Source organism: Alexandromys fortis, unplaced genomic scaffold (genome assembly GCF_014885135.2).
Source record: "Alexandromys fortis isolate MF-2015 unplaced genomic scaffold, M_Fortis_MF-2015_v1.1 scaffold_129, whole genome shotgun sequence".
NCBI lineage: Eukaryota > Metazoa > Chordata > Mammalia > Rodentia > Cricetidae > Alexandromys > Alexandromys fortis.
In genome coordinates this window covers 3,446,952-3,464,032 of record NW_026068022.1, presented here as the reverse complement: position 1 = coordinate 3,464,032, position 17,081 = coordinate 3,446,952, and the positions used below count along the sequence as shown (strand labels likewise).

Here is a 17,081-nt window from a genome sequence, read left to right as displayed (position 1 = left end):
ATATATAAAGAACTCAAGAAACTAGACTTTAAAATGCTAATTAACCCAATTAAAAAATGGGGCACTGAACTGAACAGAGAATTCTCAACATAAGAAGTTCAAATGGCCAAAAGACACTTAAGGTCATGCTCAACCTCCTTAGCGATCAGGGAAATGCAAATCAAAACAACTTTGAGATATCATCTTACATCTGTCAGAATGGCTAAAATCAAAAACACCAATGATAGCCTTTGCTGGAAAGGTTGTGGAGGAAGGGGTACCCTCATCCATTGCTGGTGGGAATGTAGACTTGTGCAACCACTTTGGAAATCAGCGTGGCGGTTTCTCAGGAAATTCGGGATCAACCTACCCCAGGACCCAGCAATACCACTCTTGGGAATATGCCCAAGAGATGCCCTATCATATTACAAAAGCATTTGTTCAACTATGTTCATAGCAGCATTATTTGTAATAGCCAGAACCTGGAAACAACCTAGATGTCCTTCAATGGAAGAATGGATGAAGAAAGTGTGGAATATATACACATTAGAGTACTACTCAGAGGTAAAAAACAATGACTTCTCGAATTTTGCATGCAAATGGATGGAATAGAAAACACTATCCTGAGTGAGGTAAGCCAGACCCAAAAAGATGAACATGGGATGTACTCATTCATAATTGGTTTCTAGCCATAAATAAAGGTCGAGTCTATAATTTGTGATCCTAAAGAAGCTAAGTAAGAAGGTGAACCCAAAGAAAAACATATAGTTATCCTCCTGGATATGGGAAGTAGACAAGATTGCCGGGCAAAAAAAATGGGATCTTGGGGGTGGGGTGGGATGGGGGTAAGGGGAGATGGGTAGAGAAAAGTGAGAAGGGGAAGATGGAGGGAACTTGTGCAAACGGGATGATTGGGATAAATGAAGGGTGGATAGGGGAGCAGAGAAGCACATATCTTAATTAAGGGAGCCATCTTAGAACTGGCAAGAGACTTGAACCTAGAGGGGCTCCCTGGTGCCCAGGGCAATGTCCCTAGTTAGTTCCTTGGGCAGCTGAGGATAGGGAACCTGAAATGGCCCTATCCTATAGCCATACTTATGAATATCTTGCATTATCACCATAGAACCTTCATCTGGCGATGGATGGAGATAGAGACAGAGTCCCACATTGGAGCACCGGAACGAGCTCCCAAGATCCCAATGAGGAGCAGAAGGAGGGAGAACATGAGCAAGGAAGTCAGGACCGTGAGGGGCACACCCACCCACTGTGACAGTGGAACTGATCTATTGGGAGCTCACCAGGGCCAGCTGGATTGTGACTGAAAAAGCATGGGATAAAACTGGACTCTCTGAACATGGTGGACAATGAGAGCTGATGAGAAGCCAAGGACAATGGCACTGGGTTTTGATCCTACTTCATGTTCTGGCTTTGTGGGAGCCTAGCCAGTTTGGATGCTCATCTTCCTAGACCTGGATGGAGGGGGGAGGACCTTGGACTTTCCACAGGTCCTGACTGCTCTTTGGACTGAAGAGGAAGGGGGAGAGGAGTGGTGGGAGGGGGAGAGGAGGGGAGGAGGGGGAGAGGAGTGGGAGGAGGGGGGCGGAAATGGGAGGCTGGGAGGAGGCAGAATTTTTTTTCAATAAAAAATGAATTAAAAAAAACCACAGGGCTGGACATTGTAGTGCACACCTTCAATCCCAGTATTCAGGAGGCAGAGGCAGGCAGATGGATCTCTTTGAGTCCAATCCCAACCTGGTCTACAAAACAAATCTAGACCAGGGCTGCATAGTAAGACTATGTCTCAAATAAAATAAATAAATAAACAAACAAACAGAAACCACGCTACCTGTGGTGGGCAAAGAAGCTGATTCTCCCCTTTAGCCTGGACAGCACAGTAGAGCTGACCCTGTTGGTGGAGGAGTGAGAGTGCGGTAGAGCCGAACCATGCTGTTGCCAGTACTCATCTGTCATGGGCACATGGGCCCAGGAGAGAGGCCTGCCCCCATCAATGTGGAAGAGCCGGCCCCGAGGTCACAAAGGGCAGGAGAGCTGGCCCTGCCCTTCATCAGCTACAACATTGGGAGAGAGGCCCCTACACCTCTCCTAGGCAACACAGAACTGACCCTGAGGGCATGGAAAGCTGGAGAACTGGCCCCACCCTTGCTCATCGTAGGGGTGAACGAACAAAGGAAATGGAGGAGAGCTCACCTGGTGGTAAAGACAGGGGAGAGCTGGCAGGCTGACCAGCCCTGCAACTACCAAGGCCCAGAACCAGGTTAAGAGTTGGCCCATCTGTGATCTGCTGGAGAGGGGTGGGTGGTGGGTGGACCCAGGGAAGCAGGATCTCCACAATGCAAGGCCCAGCACCGATGGTGTAGCAGAGACCGGGGGCCTGGAACCAGAGCAGTGATTCTCAGTGTACCACACTATAGCTTCCATGGTGAGATTTTCCCTTTCTTCCTTTTTTTCTTCTTTTTCTCTTAAAGATGGGTAGGATCGGGAAGCATTATGTGAAAGACACAATAAATACATAAAAAGAAAGCTTAAAAACAAAGAGGAAACTACAAAATATTATCTACTATTTGTCACTGGTATAAATATTTATTTACAGTACAATATAGTCACTCCATATGCTAATAGATAGCAGCTAATATAGCTTCATAAGTGGAATAATGCAAATAATTTTCTCTCTCATTTAGCAAGCATTTTCAAGATAGAGCCATTCTACTTCCAAATCCTTCTGAAACCTACCAGTTTTGTTTTGTATCTATTCCAAATGTCATATCCTAGTCCATATCACTGTCATCTTGTAGCTCACACAAAGCTGACTCTACTCCTTCACTCCCACCAAAGCCACCCGAGTCAGCTCAACAATGTCAGAGCAAATTCCTTAAGAGGACACGAAGGGGCCTCAGCGATATGCCTTAGATGCTCCACACAGACTTGCAGAGTTTAATGACTGACCTGAGGGACTGAAGCCTTGCTTGCTTTGGTCCAGTGTACTCTTGCTGTATCCCATCCCTCCACTCTAGGATGAGAATGTCTGCTCTCTGCAGTAGAATGCTGAAGCACATAATTTTTGTTTGATCTTAGAATGCTCACAGCTATGTATGCCCTGAGTCTCAGAAAAGACGTGAGGCTTTGTATGTTTGACTCAGCGTTGGGAACTGTAGGACTATATAGACTCCGGAAGTCTATATGCACTAAATGCACTTTGCATTATGAGGTGGTAACGAGCCTTCTCTGCACTCCGCTCTGCCTTCTCCACCACTATGAGCAGAAAAGTCTCTGAAATCATGAGTCCACACAAACCAGCCTCCCTGAAGATGTCTTTGTTAGGTTATTTTTGTTGCAGCAATGAGAAAAGTAACCACAGATACAACAAAGACAAATATATACACCATGGGGAGGGGTCCTAAGGAGGAGGAAGAAATAATGTTTGAAGAAATGATCAAACCTTTCGAATTTAATGGAAAAAAAATTAAACTATACATCAAAGAATCTTAACTATAAGTAACACAAGCTAAAAAAGAACACTCTGTAAGAGAAAGCAGAAAGATTCTAAGAGCCAGAAAACTAAGAAGTCTGTGGTGAAACAGCCTCTCCTACAAATGGCTACTTAAACAAAACCAGAACAATAGAAATATCAATGGACATTTTAACATAGGGCCTATGGTCAGGGGTCCCACTGCTACACAAAGAACAAAGTAACTATTGATGGCTGAGAGAAGAAAAATTAGCATCTCTTAGGGAGGAGCCCCCTTATTGGCTGTCAGCCTTTAAACTATATACACACAAACAACAAAAACAGACCAGCCCACTATGTTTACGTGTGTGTGTGCGTGTGTGCGTGTGTGTGTAACCAATATAATCAAAGCAAAAGAGACTATCAACTTGAGAGGAGGGAGGCATGGGAGAGACATGAGGGAGGGCTGCTGGGAGGAGCTTGAGGGAGGAAAGGGGGAAGTGTAATTGTATTTCAACTAAAGACATTTTAAAAAACACTCCTAGATATGTATAAACCAAACTGTCAAAAACAAAGAGAAAAAAATCTGAAAAGCAGCAGGAGAGAAGCAACTCATCGTATACAAAGGTTTCATAATATCCTAATAAGATTCTCAATAGAAACCACAAAGGTCAAAAGGAAATGAGATGATATATTAAAGGTTCTGAAAGGGAAAAAAACACAGAAATTTGTTAACAAAGACTTCTAAATGAAACTATCATTCAAAAATGAATGATTACTATTATACCAGTAACAATCAAAGACATGACATACCACACACACATACACACACACACACACATCTTTCTATTAATAAAAAAAGAAAACTCAAGAAAATAATAATACACTGAATCTATCAGGATGCAAACTATGAAGTGAGGTTTATTTTGGATTTGAGTCAACATATAAAATTCAATGTAACAGACATTAAGTAAACATGTAAAATGAACACGGCCATCTTGAAACATGCAGAAAAACACTTAATAAAACCAATATCCTTTCATGAGAAACAAACAAGCAATGAACTAGAAACAGAAGGGTGCTTTCTCAAACTGCCACCGGCCAGTTGTACTCCTCATTGCTACCATGCTGAATGCTGAGAGGCTGACCTCTTCCCCTTTCAATCAGATATGAGGCAAGTCAACCTTACCATGTCCATTTAACATCATAGAACCTCATCCGCACAATAAACTCATCAGCAAAACAAAATTAGATTATAAAGACATTATAGCTGGGCAGTGGTGGCGCACGCCTTTAAACCCAGCGCTCAGGAGGCAAAAGCAGGTGGATCTCTGTGAGTTTGAGGCCAGCCTGATCTACAAAAGCTAGTTTCAGGATAGGCACCAAAGCTACAGAAAAACCTTGTCTCACAAAAAAAAAAGAAAAAAATTATAAAGGATTATAAAGATTATACAAGACTAAACAGAGAGTCATCTCTATCTTTAAAATTTGACATGATCTTATATATATAGAAAGACCTAAGGAATAAGCTAATAAATGACATTAGGTTACAGGTCAGAAGATCTATATACAAAAACACTCATATTTCTATATGCTGGCAATAAATAAGAAAAAGAAATTAAGAAAACAATCAGGTGGTGGCGGCACACACCTTTCATCCTAGCACTTGAGAGGCAGGTGGATCTCTGTGAGTTCAGGACCAGCCTGATCTACAGAGAGAATTCCAGAACAGCCACGGCTAAATAGAGAAACCCTGTCTTGATGCATGCATACAAACATAAAAAAGTTAATCCAACAGTATTAGAAAGCAAGAATGACTTACCAGTCTTGTTTGCTGAAAACTCTAAACTTTACCAACAGAAATTGAAGACACAGGTGGATACAAGTGGAAAGTGTTTTGTCTTCATATATTTGAAAATTTATATCTCCCAACTTAATCTGCCAATTGAATGTGATCCATTCCAAATTTTCAACTGCTTTTTTTGCAGAAATTGATAAAATAATCATAAAATTCATAGGAAAATGTAAGAAACTCAGAATAGCCACACAAATCTTAAGAACAAACAGGATAAATTTTGAAGGGTGAGATTAAAACAAGTTTGGTATACATAATAAGATGTTCTTTTAAAAATGAATTTGGGGAACCCATACTTTATGACTTTAAAAATTAAAGACACTTATAACCCCATTTACTTGGGAGGCTAAGGTAAAACAAGGGCACTCCACTTCAAAAAAAAAAAAAGAAGACTCTAATAATTCAAATAATGCTATGGTTCTGATCACCGGCACAGGCTGATGTGTAGATCAGTAGAACAGAGCTGAGAGTCCAGGAATACACCTGTGCATCCATAGTGGATTGATTTTCAACACGATACAAATTCCATGAGGAAAGAACAGGCAATTAAGCAATTTATACTGGAACAACTGGATGTGAATCTCAACCTTAAACCACACTGACAATGCAAAATAGGTCAACGACCCAAGGTAAAAACCACAACTCTAGAAGAAATACAGAGATAGTTTGCGTGTGTGTGTGTGCGTGCGTGTGTGTGTGTGTGTGTAAATATGGAGGTCAAAGGCTGACACTGGGTGTATTCCACAATTGCTCTCAACATTTTTAGCTTAAGATACAGTCTTTTTCTGAAATTGAAACTTTCTAATTCAGCTAGACTGTCTGGCCACTGAACTCCAGAATCCTCCTGTCTCTCCTTCCCCAAAGGAGGGATCACAGGCATGCATCACTACCCTTGACTTTTTACTTACACCCGTGCTGGGGATCAAATTCAAGTCCCTGTGAGCAAACACTTTACCAACATAGCCATCTTCCCAGCCCCCATGGCTGAGTCTTTATAACTTTGATTAGTCAACCATCTTTAGATACGACACTTAAAGCATAAGCAACCAGAGGGGGGAAAAAGGGATTTTATCAAAACTAAAAACATCTGTGCCATGAAGGCCACTATTCAGAAAGTAAAAAACTAAGTCACAGAATTGGGGGAAATATTTATAAATTATACAGTGCATTGGGGTCTAGTATAGCAATTCCATGCCTAATACAGACAGACCTGAAAACCTTATTCACATAGATACTTAAACATGAATGTTCATAGCAGCATTGATTTTAATTGCTGGAAAGTTGAAAACATCTCCAATGCCTACCAGCTGATGAACAGAAATAAATTAAATGTAAATCACATAAAACAGACTATTCTTTAGCCACTCATATAGGTACAACATAGACTAGCCTTCTAAACAGCCACACACAGTATGAGTCTATGCATAAGTAGGCAAATCCAAAGGACAGAAAGTTGATAAAGCATTTCAGCACCTCTGTGACAAGCTCCACTCTGCTCCCTGAAGTTACTTCTGTGAGGTACCAGGGCAGCAGTAGGTGTCAGGGCTCAACAGAAGGGATGTGACTGTTGATAGGTACAAGGCTTCTTTGGAGGGTGTGGTGGTCTGAATAGACTGAATGTTTGGCCATAAAGAGTGGCACTTTTAGGAGGGTGACCTTGTTGGACTTGTTGGAGGAAGTGTGTCACTTTGGGGGTGGGCTTTGAAGTCTTCTATGCTCAGACTACGCCCAGTGAGGCTTACAGTCTCCTGCTTCCTGCAGATCAAGATGTAGAACTATCAGCTCCTTCTCCAGCACCATGTCTACCTGCATGCAGCCATGCTTCTTGTCATCATCATAATGGACTAAACCTCTAAAACTGTAAGCCAGCCCCAGTTAAATGTTTTCCTTTATAAGAATTATTGTGGTCAGGGTGTCTTTTTACAGCAGTGGAAAAGAAACATCATTTGTTAGACCATAGTGACAGCTGTATTAACTCAACCACATAGTTAGTTGCACATTTAAAATGATAAAGTATATGGTATAAGTGTTCTATCTAAATGTTTTAAATTTACAGATGCCTCCAAAACTCCATCAAGATTGCAGGAAGTGAAGTGGTGAGGGTTAGAATGGAACAATGTCAGAGTGGGAAATAAGTCTCAATGAGATTGGCATTAAAGGGAGGAACAGAGCAAGAGCCGTGCACCAAGCTGATGGAAAGCACTTTACCTCATGACTTGTGCACATCCATAAGCTGAGCTCTGGTCAAGACACAGAAACGAGAGGAGGAAGAAGAGCATGAACATAAGTGGAAGAAAGGACAGAAACAAACATTTCACCTACGGCCATGGTACTCCTCGGAGCTACCTCTCTCTAGGTCCACTCTATAGTGTAACTCTGAGAAGTCTTTGGATTCACCTTAATGGAATCAAGTTGGTTTCCAGGTCTTCCTGAAACTCTCACTCAAACAAAATGAAATGTGTAATTTGTCAAGCCCTCGTCTTTGCCTGTCTCTGAGCTGATCCTTTCAGAAGTGGATCCAGTGCTCAGTGTTGAGGTCTGAGTTACATGTTCTGCTTCTGAGGGGAATCTTATTAACTCACAAGGAAAGGGTGGTTCCCCCAAAGGAAATCAGAAACGAGAAATCAATTCTAGGAAGACAAAAACAAGGTAGTCTCAGCTTCTTCCTGTGTTAAAAACGATGCACTTCACTACTGGTGGGAGAATTATACTGCATTTGTGCAGAACAAATGGGGATATTCATCTCCTGTAACCAGCTTCCCACTGATAGGGGTCAACACCACAGAAATGCTCGTAAGTGCAAAGACATTTACTCAACTATTGCTTCAAATAGTAACATGTGGGGTAGAAACTAAATTTCTACCTATAGGAAGTGATTAAGTTAATTTTAGTTCTTTATTCATACTGTAGAACAAAATTATTTAAAAGATGGACATATCAAAAAATCACGAAGAAATTAATTTTATCTTAGTATTAGTTTTTAAGTCTTTTTATTGTGATTAAGTTTCTTTTCATTTATTTTTACATCCCGACCACAGTTTTCCCTCCTTCCTCTCCTCACGTTCCCTTCCCCTGCTTCCCCTGATCCCAAACCCCAACCCCATTCACTGCTCTGTTTCTGTTCAGAAGAGACAGGCCTCCCATGGATGTCAACAAAGCACGGCATATCAAGTTGAAGAGTGTCCCCCTTACTCCACATCCTCTCCAGCATAAACTGTCATTAGTGTTTTTGAGCTTAGCCATTCTGACAGGTGTAAGATTATCTCAGGGTCATGTTGATTTACATTCCCCTAATGTTAAGGATATTAAACAATTCCTTAAGTGTATCTCAGTCATTTGATATTCTTCTGTTGAGATTTCTCTGCTTAGCTCAGTACCCCCATTTTCCATTGGATTATTTGGTATTTTGATGTCTAGTTTCTTGAGTTCTTTATATACTTTGGAGATCAGCCCTCTGTCAGATGTAGGATTGATGAGACCTTTTCCCATTCTGTAGGCTGTCATTTTGTCTTATTTACTGTGTCCTTTGCCTTATATAAGCTTCTCAGTTTCATGAGGTCCCATTTATTAATTGTTGTTCTCAGTGTCTGTGTTACGGGTGCTATATTTAGGAGGTGGTCTACTGTGCCAATGCATTCAAGACTATTCTCCACTCTCTCTTTTATCAGATTCTCTATAACTGGATTTATTTATTGAGGTCTTTTATCCACTTGGAATTGAGTTTTGTACAGGACGATATAGATACAGACCTATTTGCATTCTTCTACATGCCGACATTCAGTTATGCCAGCACCATTGGTTGAAGATGCTTTATTTTTTCCATTGTATAATTTTGGCTTCTGTGTCAAAAATCAGGTGTTCATAAGTGTATGGATTTATATCACTGGTTCAATTTCAGTGATCTCCCTGTCTATTTTTATGCCAATACCAATTATCTTTTTATTACTATAGCTCTATAGAAGAGCTTGAAATCAGGGATGGTGGTAGCTCTGGAAGTTCCTTTACTGTCCAGGATTGTTTTAGCTATCCTGGGTTTTTTTGGTTTTTCATATGAAGTTGAGTATTGTTATTTCAAGGTCTGTGGAGATTGTTTTGGAATTTTGATAAGAGTTGCATTGAATTTGTAGATTGTTTTTTGTTAGACTGTCATTTTTATTATGTTAATCCTACCAATCCATAAGCATGGGAGATCTTTCCCTCTTTTGATATCTTCCCCAATTTCTTCCTTCAAAGACTTAAAGTTCTTGTCATACAGGTCTTTCACTTCTTTGGTTTGAGTTACCCCAAGATATTTTATATTATCTGTGCCTGTTGTAAAGGGTGCTGTTTACCTGACTTCTTTCTCAGCCCATTTATCATTTGTATATAGGAAGGCTGCTAGGTTTTTTTGGGTGTGTTTTTCTAGTTAATCTTGTATCCAGTCACATCACTGAAGGTATTTATCAGCTGTAAGAGTTCCTTGGTAGAATTTTGGGGGTCATTATATATACTATCACATGGTCTGCAAATAGCAAAAGTTTGATTTCTTCCTCTTCAATTAGTATCCCCTTGATCTCCTTTTGTTGTCTTATTGCTCTAGTCAGAACTTTAAGTACTATATTGAACAGATATGAAGAGAGTGGACAGCCTTATCTTGTTCCTGATTTTAGTGGAATTATTTTGATTTTTCTCTCCGTTTAATTTGATGTTCACTATATGCCTGCTGTAAATTGCCTCTACTATATTTAGGTATGTTCCTTATATCCCTGATCTCTCAAAGACCTTTATCATGAAGGGGCAATGTATTTTGTCAAGGGTTTCTTTCAGCATCTAATATGATGATCCTATGGATCTTTTTTTCTTTTGGTTTATTTATATGGTGGGTTACACTGATGGATTTTCATATGTTGAATCATCCCTGCATCTCTGAATATCAAGCCTACTTGATAATAGTGGATGAATTTTTGATGTATCCTTAGATTTGGTTTGCCAGTTTTATTTCTTTGCATCAATGTTCATGGGGGAGATTGGTCTGTATTTCTCTTTCTTTGTTGAATCTTTGTGTGGTTTTGGGTATTACGATAGCCGTAGTCTCATAAAAAGAATTTGCCAATGTTCCTTCTGTTTCTTTTGTGTGGAACAATTTGAGGAGTACTGGTATTGGCTCTTCTTTGAAAGTCTGTAGAATTCTGCACTTAAACCATCTAGCCTGGGCTTTTGGGGAGGGCAGGAGACTTTTAATGATTGCTTCTATTTCTAGGGGTTATAGGTTTATTTAAATTGGTTATCTAGTCTTGATTTAATTTTGATATGTGGTACCTATCAATGAAAATTGTCCATTTTAGATTTTCCAATTTTGTGGAAAACAGGTTTTTGAAGTATGGCTTAATGATTCTCTGGATTTCCTCAGTGTCTGTTGCTATGTCCCCTTTTCATTTCTGATTTTGTTAATTTGAATATTCTTTTTTTGACATTATTTATTTATTTATTTAAATTTTATTTATTTATTAAAGATTCTGTCTCTTCCCCACCGCTGCCTCTCCTTTCCCTCCCCCTCCCCCAATCACGTCCCCCTCCCTGTGGGAAGTCCAAGGGCCACCCACCTCCATCCAGGTCTAGTAAGGTGAGCCTCCACGAAACTGCCTAGGCTCCCACAAAACCAATAGGTACAGTAGGATCAAAAACCCATTGCCATTGTTCTTGAGGTCTCAGTAGTCCTCATTGTCCACTATGTTCAGCGAGACCGGTTTTAACCCGGGCTTTTTCAGACCCAGGCCAGCTGGCCTTGGTGAGTTCCCGACAGAACATCCCCCTTGTCTCAGTGTATGGGTGCACCCCTCGCGGTCCTGAGTTCCTTGCTTGAGCTCTCTCTCCTTCTGCTTCTGATTTGGACCTTGAGATTTCAGTCCGGTGCTGCAATGTGGGTCTCTGTCTCTGTCTCCTTTCATCGCCTGATGAAGGTTAATATTCAGGAGGAAGCCTATATGATTTTCTTTGGGTTCTCCTTCTTATTTAGCTTCTCTAATTTGAATATTCTTTCTGCCTTTATTTAGTTTGGGTAAGGGTTTGTCTATCTTGTTGACTTTCTCAAGAAAACTTTGTTTCATTGATTCTTTGTTCTGTTTCTATTTTATTGACTTCCGCTCTGAGTTTGTTTATTTCCTGCTGTCTACTCCTCCTGAGTGAGCTTGCTTCTTTTTGTTCTAGAGCTTTCAGATGTGCAATTAAGTCACTAGTGTGAGATTTCTCCAAATTCCTTAGGTAGGCACTCAGTGCTATGAGCTTTCCTCCTAGCACTGCTTTCGTTGTGTCCCATAAGCTTGGGTATGCTGTGCTGACATTATCATTGGAGTCTAGGAAGTCTTCAATTTCTTTATTTCTTCCTTGACCCACTGGTAATTCAGTTGAGAGTTACTCAGGTTCCATGAATTAGTAGCCTTTCTGTAGTGTGTGTTGTTGTTGAACTCTAACTTTAACCTATGGTAATCTGATAAAATACAGGGAGTTATTCCAGCTATTTTGTAGCTGTTGAGATTTGCTTTGTGACTAAGTATATGATCAATTTTAGAGAAGGTTCCATGAGATGCTGAGAAGAAGGTGTATTCTTTTGTGTTTGGGTGAAATGTTTGTAGGTGTCTGTTAAGTCCATCTGAATCATAGCATCTGTTGGTTCCCTTATTTCTCTGTTTCATTTCTGTCTGGCAGATCTGTCCATTGAAAAGAGTGGGGTGTTGGAGTCTCCCACTATTCATGTATGGAGTTTGACGTGTGATTTAAGCAATACTAAAGTTTCTTTTAAAAATGTGGGTCTCCCTGTATTTGGGACATAAATGTTCAGGATTGAAACTCCATCCTGATGGATTTTCCTGTGTGAGTATAAGTGTCCTTCTCCATCTCTTCTGATTGATTTTAGTTTGAAGTCTATTTTATTAGATATTAAGATAGCTACACTAACTTGTTTCTTAGGTCCATTTTTTCTGGTTTTTCAAGACAGGGTATCTCAGTAGTTTTGGAGCCTGTCCTGGAACTAGCTCTTGTAGACCAGGTTAGCCTCAACTCACAGAGATCTGCCGGTCTCTACCTCAAAAGTGCTGGGATTAAAGGCATGCATGATCACTGCCTGGCTTTCTTAGGTCTATTTGATTGGAAAATCTTTTTCCAACCCTTTACTCTGAGGTAATGTCTATCTTTGAAGTTGAGGTGTGTTTCCTGTATGCAGCAAATGGAACCTGTTTTTGTATCCATTCTTTTAGCCTGTGTCTTTTTATTGATGAATTGAGTCCATTGATATTAAAGATGCTAATGACCAGTGATTGTTAATTCCTGCTAATTTTTGGTTTTGGTGGTAGTAGTGTGTGTGTGTGTGTGTGTGTGTGTGTTTCCCTTCTTTGGGTTTTGTTAGTGTGAGATAATCTATTGCCTGTGTTTTGTGGGTACAACTTCCTTAAGTTGGAATTTTCCCTCTAATACCTTCTGTGGGGCTGGATTTGTGGATAGGTATTATTTAAATTTGGTGTTGTTATGAAATATCCTGTTTTGCCCATTTGTGGTGACTGAAAGTTTTGCTGAATATAAAACCAGTCTGGGTTGGTACTCATGGTTTCTTAGTGTCCAAGATCTTCTGGCTTTTAGAATAGCCACTGAGAAGTCAGGTGTAATTCTGATAGGTCTGCCTTTATATGTTACTTGGCCTTTTTTCTTTGCAGCTGTTAATATCCTTTCTTTATTCTATATGTTTAGTGTTTTGGTTAATATGTGGTAGGGGGACTTCTTTTTGTGGTTTAGTGTATTTGGAGTTCTCTAAACTTCTTGTACCTTTATAGGCATGTCCTTCTTTAGGTTGGGAAAGTTTCCTTTTATGAGTTTGTTGAATATATTTTCTATGCTGTTGCATGGAGGGCCTGCTTATTCATCCTGGCCACCCAGCTAGCTTAGCCCCAAAATAACCACACAGAAACTGTATTAATTAAATCACTGCTTGGCCCATTAGCTCTAGCCCCTTATTGGCTGACTCTCACATCTTGATTTAACCCATTTCTATTAATCTGTATATTGCCACGTGGCAGTGGCTTACCGGCAAAGATTCAGCATGTCTGGCTCTGACAGTGGCTCCATAGCGTCTCTCTGACCCCACTCTTCTTTCTCCCAGCATTCAGTGCTGTCTTCCCTGCCTATCTAAGTTCTGCCCTATCAACAGGCCCAAAGCAGTTTCCTTCTTAACCAATGAAAGCAACACAAAGACATAAGGACCTCCTACACCACTGTGCCTTTGAGCTGGGATTCTTCTCCTTCTATCCCTATTATTCTTAGGTTTGATCGTTCATGGTTTCCATGATTTCCTGGATGTTTTGTGTTAGGAATTTTGATGGGGGGGAGTCTTCTGTTTTGTGTTCATTTCATTGGTTAATTAATAAAGAAACTGCTTGGCCCTTTGATAGGGTAGAATTTAGATAGGCGGAGTAAACAGAACAGGATGCTGGGAGAAAGAAGCCGAGTCAGGCAGTTGCCATGATTCTCCCACTCCAGACAGACGCAGGTTAAGATCTTCCCTGGTAAGCCACCTCGTGGGCTACACAGATTATTAGATGGGTTAGATCAATATGTAAGAGCTAGCCAATAAGAGGCTGGAACTAATGGGCCAGGCAGTGTTTAAAGAATACAATTTCCGTGTAATTATTTCGGGGCCTAAGCTAGCCATGCGGGCGGCCGGGTGCCGTGGACACAGCCCTGCCGCTCCTATTACAACAGAATTTTTTGGATTTAACATTTTCTTGTCTGATGAATCTATTTCCTCTATCATATCTTCAACACCTCAGATTCTTCCATCTCTTGTATTCTATTGGTGATGTTTGAATCTGTAGTTCCTGTTCACTTAGATTTCCATTTCCAGAATTCCCTTCAGTTTGTGTTTTCTTTATTGACTCTATCAATTTTCAAATCTTGAGCCATTTCCTTCACCTGTTTGATCCCCCCTGCCACCTTGGGTTTCTTGGCTGTGGGTTTCTTGGCTTTCTTTAAAGGATTTATTGATTTCTTCCAATTTTTTGTTTGACTTTTTCAGTTTCCTTAAGGGAATTTTTTATTTCTTCTTTAAGGGCCTCTATCATCTTCATAAGGCTATTTTTAAGGTCATTTTCTTGTGCTTTAGTTGCACTGAATGTTCAGGTCTTTCTGTTGTAGGGTCACTGAGTTCTGGGGCTGCCATATTTTTCTTTCTGTTGTTGAATGTATTCTTATACTGGCGTTTACACATCTGGGATTTGCATGATTGTATGTCTGGGTGTTGATTCTGTGTTGTCTTTGCTTGATGGGGCCTGTGTTCCCTTATTATCTGTTTCCTTTACTGCCTTCTGGCCTGAATGGCCATGGGTTCTGGTGATTAGCAAAGTCTCAGCTGAGGATTGAGAGATTTGGGGTGCCTAGATCCAGTGTATCCTCCTGACTGGTAGGGGCTATATCTATGCCCATAAGTAGAGGAATCTGCTGGAGTTTTGAGGAAGGGCTGAGCACTAGAAGGATGACGAGGTAAGTGGGGTTAGGTGGTACAACTTACAGGCAGGTCTCTCACCTGCTGCTGGTCAGCTGGTGTGGACTGCACCAGAGCAGTGGAGTTATACCAGAGTTGGGGGGCATGGCCTAGCTGTCTTCATATTATCTTTTTTATGTTAACATATAATATAATGGATTTCATTATGACAGTTTTATCTGTATCTTGTTCTTATTGATCCTCCTTCCCCTCTTTCTTGAAGCTGAATTCCTCTTGCTGATCCTACCTCTCCCTAAGTAGCCCCCCTTCTGCTCTCATATCACACACATTCTATCATCCTCCTGCCTTGAGACATCATCTTCCCCTATTATAATCTCTACTCTAGTCTCATGCCCCAATCCCCTGAGATCAAGGATCCACATATGAAAGGGAAAGGACTATGCGGTGTTTCTGATCTGGTATATTTTACCTAACAGTTCCATCTATCTTCCTGTAACTGTTAGGATTTCATTTTTATTTGTCTTTAAAATTTTATTAAATTTATTTATTCAGGGGGGGCATGTAGACAAACGTGGAGGTCAGATGGTAACTTATGAGAGGTGATTCTCAAGATGTGAGTCTTGAGCATGAAACTCAGGTCAGGCTTGGCAGTAAATGTCTTTCTTTACCTTCTGAACTCACTGGCCCATGATTCCATTCTATTTCTCTTTATGGCTATATAAAACTCCACTATATCCATATTTTCTTAATCCATTAATCTGTTAGTGGGCATCTAGACTGGCTCCATATCTTAGTTATTGTGAATAACACAGCAATAAAAAGGATGTGCAAGTACAAGACATTAATTTTAAGAAAAGAGAAACAAGTAGAATATGGTATTTATAGTCTACATATAAACATTTATGTCCGTAGACATATTGGGGAAATGTCTGACACAGTGAACCAAACTTCTAAGAACTGCTCTTCTAGAAAAGGAACCAGACTGAGGGCTGTGGCGTCTGAGAGCGATTTCACTATTTATTCTGTCTCCCACTCTTCTACTCTAGCGGTTTTCACAATGACAGGTATTTGTGTATTATTTGCAATCTTACAAGTTGAAAAATTAAAAAGGAGGATAGACTTAACTCGCTTTCTTTTTGTCACTGTGGACTGAATCAGCTCACACTGGACGCTCAGGTCCTGCAGTGCAGCAGGCAGAGACCCTGCCTGCACCTGTCCACCCAAACTGGTTTTCCAGATTAAAGTTGTGCGTTTAGCCAACTTTCCAGTTGGTCCAGCTTTTTTATTTCCCTGTCTACATATGCTCGCCTCTCACCATGATGTGACTACATATGCTCACCTCTTACCATGGTGTGACTACATATGCTCACCTCTTACCATGGTGTGACTACATATGCTCACCTCTTACCATGATGTGACTACATATGCTCACCTCTTACCATGGTGTGACCGCATATGCTCACCTCTTACCATGGTGTGACTACATATGCTCACCTCTTACCATGGTGTGACCGCATATGCTCACCTCTTACCATGGTGTGACTACATATGCTCGCCCCTTACCATGATGTGACTACATATGCTCACCTCTTACCATGACGTTACTACATATGCTCGCCCCTTACCATGGTGTGACTACATATGCTTACCTCTTACCGTGATGTGCCCCACCAGGCCTCATCCTTTTATATCTCACCTAGCAATAATCTCCTTGTCTGCAGACTAAAGGGACCCAGAGGGGCTCAGTTCTCTTTCTGATGTTTCTCTTAAACTAAATTTCTGTCTTTGAAATGGACAGGAGCCTCTTTTTTCTCTATCAATTAAGAAGCACCCGTGAAAAGCAGTAGTTTTAAGCAAAAGTCATAGGAATGTTTTTACAGTAAGCTTTAAAACTTTCTCTGAAAATAACTGTCTGAGCTGCCAAGGACTCATAGAAAACGGGAAATTTTTCTCCTCTTAACAATAACAAAGCAAGTGCAATAGATTATTTTAACTGAACATAAGTCAGATAGAATTAAGGGGAATGGGTAGATAGGAGCCTTTCTCCTCCACCCCATGAAACTGGATGCTATTGTTCTCATAAGAACATGCAGCATTATTGTCCCCAGGGCTTAGAATACATAAGCCCTGTAAGAGCACACAGAGCCCTTCATCAACCAGGCCAGTTCTCAAGATACCAAGCCTCTAAGTAGCATTCCCAGGGGTAACTGCAGAGGTGTGCTAATGCTGGCCCATATTAACTTGCAAAAGCCATCTGTCACATTTGCACAAATCCTGGGGTTATTTGTTAAATGCAACCATTACATATATATATA

General features: G+C 40.6%; 1 protein-coding gene across 6 annotated transcripts in view; it reads right to left on the bottom strand.

Moving 5' to 3' along the window:
• Positions 1-17,081, bottom strand: part of Stk33 (serine/threonine kinase 33) — a 186,022-nt gene that overhangs the window by 94,681 nt on the left and 74,260 nt on the right. The window contains exon 1 of one of the 6 annotated variants that reach the window (XM_050163323.1): positions 2,188-2,450. The exons of the other annotated variants lie outside the window; for them this stretch is intronic. The gene's annotated coding sequence lies outside the window, so the exon portion shown is untranslated. Of the gene's footprint in view, positions 1-2,187; positions 2,451-17,081 lie in introns of those variants that run through there. 6 annotated transcript variants of the gene reach the window in all.